The following is a 7852-nucleotide window of genomic DNA, read 5'->3' as shown; positions in this document are numbered from 1 at the left end:
GACATGATGCACCCCTTCAAGATGGTGTCTAGATTGGATCTGGTATTTCTGGACTCTACGGCCGCTGGAATTGATTTTTGTCGACTCCCCTAGGGTTTCTCGAATATTGGGGTATTTATAGAGCAAAGAGGCGGTGCGGGAGGCCAACCAGGAGGGCACAACCCACCGGGACGCGCCTGGGCCCCCATACGCGCCCTGGTGGGTTGTGCTCCCCATGGAGCTCCCCTCAGGTGCGTTCCTAGCCCACCGGATGTCTTCTGGCCCAAAAAAATCCAAAAAAAGTTTCGCTACATTTGGACTCCATTTGGTATTGATTTCCCATGATGTAAAAAACATGCAGAAAACAACAACAAGCACTGGGCACTATGTCAGTAGGTTACCAAAAATGATATAAAACGACTATAAAATGATTGAAAACATCCTAGAATGATAATATAACAACATGGAACAATAAAAAATTATAGATACACTGGAGACGTATCGGTGGCTACTACAACCATGGCATTTGCACACACAAAAGTAAACTTTTACATGCATAATTACATAGGTGGCTACTACACACATGCCATTTCCACACACCAAAGTAAACTATATATTACATGCATGATTAACTAGCATAAACGATCATCTGATCATCATCTACTGCTTGTGACGCTTGCTCTACTTGTGGCTCGATCCGGGCTCGTCGATTTGGGTAACGAGGCACTTCCTCGTGTCAACGATCCGCATGTGCATCTCGTAGCATGTTTACACGCTCTTGGCCACGAACCTGAGGTGAGGTTCATCCAGGCGCCGCATCTAGGTCCTGTGCCAGGATACATGACTTGTTCTAGGCATCCTGCTTCATCTTTTTGTAGTAGGGGTCGATGATGGACGAGGCGAGTTCAACCAGGGAGTCCTTCTCGTGTTGCCCCAAACCCTGTAGTGCTCATGGATTTCGGCAAAGTTCTTGCAGGCCAAGCCCGTAACCGTGAGCACTTTTACATCATCGGTGGTTTCCACCATAGCGAAGTTGTAGTCGGTGATGTTGACAAACCTAGCAAAATGGACGCAAGGCTCTGTGGCCATGCAGTAGTGGTAGATGAGGACATGATGGCGCGCACACAACTGGGCATCGGCAACCTTCTGATCTTTGCCGGGAATACCGGCGGTGTACTGGAGGTCGATGCCGACCACCTTGTACTTGTCTCTAGCAAGCAACTGCTCAACGGTGTTCATGTAATCGTCCACCATGGCCTGGTCGATGGTGTACACCACCGAGAGATCTGTCTCCCTTGTGTGGGTCTCCACTTTATGCTTGCCGAACTCCAATTGAGCGCTGCTAGACATCCCCTCCCTATGTGTCATCGTGGGTGTGCTTGTTGTGTTGTGGGGCGTGATCGAAAGGTTGAAGAGACTAAAGTTATAATGGCCGCAAGAATTAAAGGGGAAGCCGTACGGCCTGGAATATCAATCTGCACGCCCTGATGGTAGTTGTAATTCACAGCGCGTAACTCCATCGTGTCGCACGTAACTGCATCGCGTGGCAATGCGCACGGTGCAACCACATGCATATGGCCCCCCCCGACGTGATCGTGCGCAGGCCCAACCACTGGCAGAGTGCGCGCGGAGGGACGTGAGCAGAGCACTCCACGGTCGCCTCAACCGAGTAGTTGAACACGCAAGTTGAGCATGCAAGGAAAAGTTGTCCACAACCCGAGCGTGCCGCCGGACGCGAGCAGAGCGCGCCGCGGCGCCTAACAGCGAGAACAGCACGCTGTGGCACCTAACGACGAGCAGAGCTTGCCGAGGGAGGTGAGCAGAGGCCGGCATAGTGATAAGTGGCAAATAAGATGAACTGTGTGAGCGATGTCGGAGACATCAAGCACAAATCATATTAGAGTTGCGTGTGCGATATGTGGCATACAGTTGATCCATCCTAGCTGTTTGTGATGGAATAATCCATGTGTGTTGTGGGCAAACACTTGCTGGTATATAACCTCAAATTAAACCAACAAAATGTTAATGCATGTTACAAAAAATTATATAACCGGAAACTATGTTCAAATACGAATCCAACGATATAATCTTTGCTGACATGCATTCGTATTTTATTAATTAAATCCTTCTTATAAACCAGGACGGGGGTATAGTAGGTAATTAAATCGCAAACGTTTTTTTATTAAACGTATGTGTACGTGTCCTTTCGTCCTCCTCTCGCACATCTTGTCACCACGCTGCCACAGACGGTTCGAGCGCAAGCTTGACCAGCACGCGGGGGCGTTCTTTTGGACAAACGGCGGTGAGCACGTTCCCACGTAACCGTGCAGGTTCCCGCGCAAGCTTCCCGCCCGACTCAGTGAAATCCCCTAAAATCCCAATGCTTACCAGCCTACTATATAAACCCTCACGGCCGGTGAGTCATGCGTCGCATTTTCGCCTCCCTCCCCGTAGCTTATCTCGTCTGCTTCTCCCACGATTGGCAATGGCACCGGACCGTCATCGTCCTTTAGCCACTCCACTGTCATCAGAGCACAGCTCCAGCTGGGAGGCTACACCGCGGCAGCGGCGCAATCCCCGGTGTAGTGTAGTGCGCGTGGCATCCCTGTTGGGAGTGTGCAGAAGACCCACCACACGCTCGTCCATCGGTGCCCGTCGGCAGCTGTTGCCGGCCGCCGTTTCCGCCACAACTCCATCGAAAGCCAAGGCCATCGCCCGCTCCGCCACCGCGGCCCGAAGGCGGGAGGTTGTCGTCATGGCCGCCACCCCGCTGCCGGCCACCATGGCCATCACCCGCTCCGCCACCGCAGCCTGAAGGCGGAGGTGGTGGTCGTGGCCGCCACCCCATCATCGGCCGCCATGGCCGCCAGGCCACCGTCGACCGCCGGGATCATCACCCGCTCTGCCACCGTCGCACGAAGGAGGGAGGCGGAGGTGGAGTCCCGCACGTGTGGCAGCGACCTTGCACGGTACATCAAGTTCCTGTGGGAGGAGGAGGAGCGCCTTTTCAAGCACGCAAAGAGCCTTACCGCCGCTGTGGCCGCGGCACACGCCGAGGCAGAGGCAAGGAATCAGAAGATCTATGAGCAGTCCAGACGCTTCGAGAAGGGCCGTCTAGAGTGGTAGAAGGCATTCGAGGTCAGCATCGCTGAAGGTGCAGCAGTGGCAGGCACCGTATTGCAGTTGTCCAGCTCGTCGGTAGGCTCCTCCTCCTCTTCTTCTTACTAAGCGCACTCGGCAGAGGAGAGGCTACCGGAAGTAGTACAAAGCCCCTCCATAGTAGTAGTATTTAGGGGCTATTTTGTTCAGTTCATCTGACTATAGATGTGGTGGAACTATACAACGTACTTAAAATTAGCTAGTATATATAGTTGAACTAGCTATTCAGTACGTGGTTGGCAAAAATTGGGGAAAAGTTTGGTCGGTTCACCTGTCGAGTTGAAATGTTTGTATAAGTTAAGCATGACTGCTTAATCTATGAATGAAATCTATGCTTAATTACTGAACTTTAGTTGCAAAAATTAGATAGTGCTAGGGATTTTTAGCTGCATATTTTGACAAATCACAGTGTTACAAGGATACAAATGGCAATCTTACTAGATCAACAAATGTCCATCTTTCTAGTTTGACAAATGGCAATATACCCAATATGAAAGATGCAAATCTTACCAAATTGTCTGTACGTGGTTGCACACGGGTCATCCGAAAAAACCGTTTGCGTTGAAGGGAGGTAGAAATCCTGCTTGCCAAATTTTCTCTTGGCTTAGTGCCGAAGTCTCGCTTTTCATACCTTATTCAATCTGAACCGTTTGCGTTGAAGAGATGCACAAATCATGCGCAGCGAATTTTTCCGTTGGCTTACTGCGGAAGACCATAGCTCTCACTTTGCATACAGGTGTTCTATCTAAAATGTTTGCGATGAAGAGCTTCACAAATCCTGCTTGACACATTTTCCCTTGGCTTACTCGGGAAGTTGTCAGTGTACATACGGGTGTTCTATCTAAACCGTTTGCGATGTTAGAGTGGCAGCTAGTTGTTTCAAAATGCCTTTGTTGACTGTTATTCGAGTGCACCTTCTCTCAAAATGGACACGAAAATTACCACAACATGTCGGGTGCCATTCCATAATAGCATGCCAAGTTTCATGAATTTCAGGCGAGTTTTGGATTTACTAGAATTTAAAAACAAAGTATCTTAATGTTTTGCCGGCAATCAATAGTGCCCTGTTTGAATTCATTCCCATTTCTTGCATGGGACCTACGCATGCACCCAAGGACACAGATTTGATTTTTCAACCAATTTATATATACTAGAGCATGTGCATGTAGTTCAAATTTGAATTATGCACATAAAATGCCTAGAAAACCTAGTTAATGTATAAAAATGTCCAAACAAACCCCCCAAAAAAATCCAAAATTTAACACAACACTCATGTTGTTCTATGTTGACACTAGAATTTTTTTGAAAGCAATAAAAGGCAACGGGTATCATTTCGTCGCCAAAGTTGGCATATTCCCTACCGAAACCATCAGGCTTGTTGTGAGAAGCTCTGGTTTGTGAGAAGCTTCTACCCAAACCTGCCCCAAATGGGACAAAACATTTATGACAGCATGTTGATGCTACTCCATGATAGCATGCCATGTTTCATGAATTTCAGACGAGTTTTGGATTTACTATCTCAATGTTTGTGGCCAAGTGACGGTGGCAGGGTGTTTGACATTCATTCTCATTTCTTGCATGGGACCTAAGCATGCAAACAAGGAGACATATTTGAATTTTCAACCAATTTATATGCATTAGAGCATGTGCATGTAGTTCAAATTTGAATTATGCACATAAATTCATTGAAAACTCAATTAATGCATAAAAAATGTCCAAACGAACCCCGAAAAATTCCAAAATTTAAGACAACACTCCTGTTGTTCTATGTTGACACTAGAGAAAAACTTTATATCTAGAAGAGGCAACGGATATTGTTTCGTCCATAAAGGTGAAATGTTCCCTACCTTAACCATGAGGCTTCTTGCGAGAAGCTCTGGTTCGTGAGAAGCTTATACCCCAATCTTCCCCAAATGGGATAATATTTTTACCACTACATGTTGCTGCCGTTCCATGATAGCATGTCAAGTTTCATGAATTTCATACGAGTTTTCGATTTACTAGAATTTTAAAACCATGTATCTCAATGTTAGCGGCCGAGCGACGGTGGCAAAGGTGTTTGACATTCATTCCCATTTCTTGCATGGGACCTAAGGTTGCAACCGAGGACACACATTTGATCTTTCAACCCGTTTATATGCACTGGAGCATGTGCATGTACTTCAAATTTGAATTATGCACATGAATGCATAGAAAACTCAGTTAATGTATAAAAATGTCCACCCGAACCCCGAAAAATCCCAAAAAATTGCAGAACACTCCTGTTGTTTTATGTTGACACGAGAAATTTTTTGAAAGTAAGAAGAGGCAACATATATCCTTTTGTCCCCCAAGGTGGCACGTTCCCTACCGAAACCATCATGCTTGTTGTGAGAGAAGCTCTGGTTTGCGAGAAGCTTTACCATAACCTGCCCCAAATGGGACAATTTTATTTTACCCCAGCATCTTGATGTCGTTGCATGATAGCATGCCAAGGTTCATGAATTTCAGATGAGTTCTATATTTACTAGAATTACAAAAGCAAACACCTCAACATTTGCTGGAGAGCCACGGTGCCGTGGTGTTTGAAATTCATCCCCATTTCTTGAATGGGATGTAAGCATCAACCCATGGACACATATATCATTTTACAACCCATTTTGGTGCACCGGAGCATGTGCATGTGGTTTAATTTTGAATTGTGCACCTGAAATGCCTAGAAAACCAAGTTACTGTATAAAAATGTCCAAACGAACCCTGAATAATTCCAAATTTTATGCGACACACCTATAGTTGCATGTTCACTGCAAATAGAAGTTCTAGCAATTCAAACACCATCCTTTGCAGTTGTGACCCCATTATGTAATTCAAATAAAGATGAAAACTCAAGTAGATCGCACATAGTTTATTTTCACAAAGCATGTGAGATGCAGTACAAAATATCCTGGAGCACCGTTGGTGTACGCCTATGGCTTACGCGAGAAGGTGCGTCGGCTACAGTCCACAGCTGGCGTGTCAAGCACACTTGCTCGCTCCCCAAATATCATTTCACTGTTCAATGATCGCCCGGTGAAATATGGGGACGTGGACCCGCGTCGTGAGGGAAACTTCGGCGACCCACTCCAGCGAGACCGCAGTCGCAGCCGCCATGCGCGTGCTAACAAGGTGCATGAGCGCGGGCACAATCTGTGGCCGAGCAGCCAAGGCAGCCCAAACGGCCGCTGTTGCTTCTCAGGTGGCGGCAGCGACATCTGCCTCGGGGATAGCAACTGGCGAGAGCGGCACAATAGTTGTCCGTTCCACAGCAGCGGCCTTAGCCCTGATGGAGGCCGCCCACGACCATGTCGAGGCTGCCCACGCCCAGCTTGTGGCAGTCACCGCACAAATCGAACAAAGCTTCTCCGGCAATGGTCGGCAACCCATGGCCGAAGAGTTGGCAATCGCCGAGAGCATTCGAGCAGCCGTCCGTTCCTCCGCCGCATACCTTGTGATGATGGATCCCGTCCAAGCCCAGATCACGTCCGCCCATGCCCAGCTCATGGCATCCTTTTCCAAAGAGATTGCGGACGCGGATGGTGAGATGCTTGGTGAGTATGGTGCGATGGATGCCATGGAGCCCCTTCCCTAGGAGACCGTCAGGCGCGAGCTGGACATGGAGGAGCCGACGGATATCGACGAGCATGAGCCGTAGTAGTACTCTTTGTTTTGTTTAATTAAGAGCGCCGGTCTTTAATTTGTTAGAGTAATGTTTAGGCCAACTAGCTCTCTTTAATTGCTGAACTTGCTCGATTAAGAAGTGTGGGTGTGATGTTCACATATCGTACACAGTTCTGAATAAGGGACCGTGTCTGATGACACTTTGCGTGCTAGTTTTTTCGCTGAACCGATTCAAAATTTTCGGCTTCCGCAGAAATATCTACCTCCCCGCCCCCTGGACCTTACCAAAAGCCACAATTCCCCAGTTTTCGCCTTCCTTTCCAAGTTGAAACCTTCACTCCTTGCTTGCAGCGCCGCCCCCCTCGCCGGCAACCCTCCTTCATGTTGCTCGGCCTCGTCTATCCAGGCAGGTAATCAACACCGGACCCCCATCCTCCTCCTCCTTCAAAATCCCACATGCCCCAACCGCCGACGCAACACCTTCCACCCAAATCACTGACCCCTCAACCATATAAGCGCCGCCCTAAGCCATGGTGCACGCAGTATAGCCAGGATCTCAAGGAGCATTAGGCACAGAGAAGCAAATCACGGCCGCACGTGCAGATGAGGTCGCGATGTCTGCCATTCGTGCCGACCCCCAGATCTTGGAGTAGCACCTCACCATCGAGGCCATTGTTGACGCCTCAGCGCTGATGCTGCGACACGATTGGCTGCTTTAAACGATAGTTCGTGGTGTTTTCTCGAGGCCACCCTTGGTGCCTTCGACAAAGACTACGATGTGTTTTCTCAGCATGCACGTGCTTACCTCAACTCAAGAGCCAGAAGGTTGGTGCCTAGAGCGGCTCAGGCAAGTCACCACTATGACGTGGGCACCCACGATGTAGAGGCCTTGCCCTCTTCCTTGTCCAAGGAGCCAATCGCCATTGATATTTCTGACAATGAGGAGTAGTTTGTCTTATTAGCTCACTATAAGGACCCATGTTCAGTTTGCTAGCTACTGCCTTTCCTTAACAAATTCTAGTGAATTGTGCTCTCTACTTTTACCATGCAATCTGTTTATCTAGTGTATATGTTCTAT

Source organism: Triticum dicoccoides, chromosome 4B (genome assembly GCF_002162155.2).
Source record: "Triticum dicoccoides isolate Atlit2015 ecotype Zavitan chromosome 4B, WEW_v2.0, whole genome shotgun sequence".
Lineage (NCBI taxonomy): Eukaryota > Viridiplantae > Streptophyta > Magnoliopsida > Poales > Poaceae > Triticum > Triticum dicoccoides.
The sequence above is the reverse complement of the archived record's forward strand: the minus strand, read 5'-3'. Positions refer to the sequence as shown.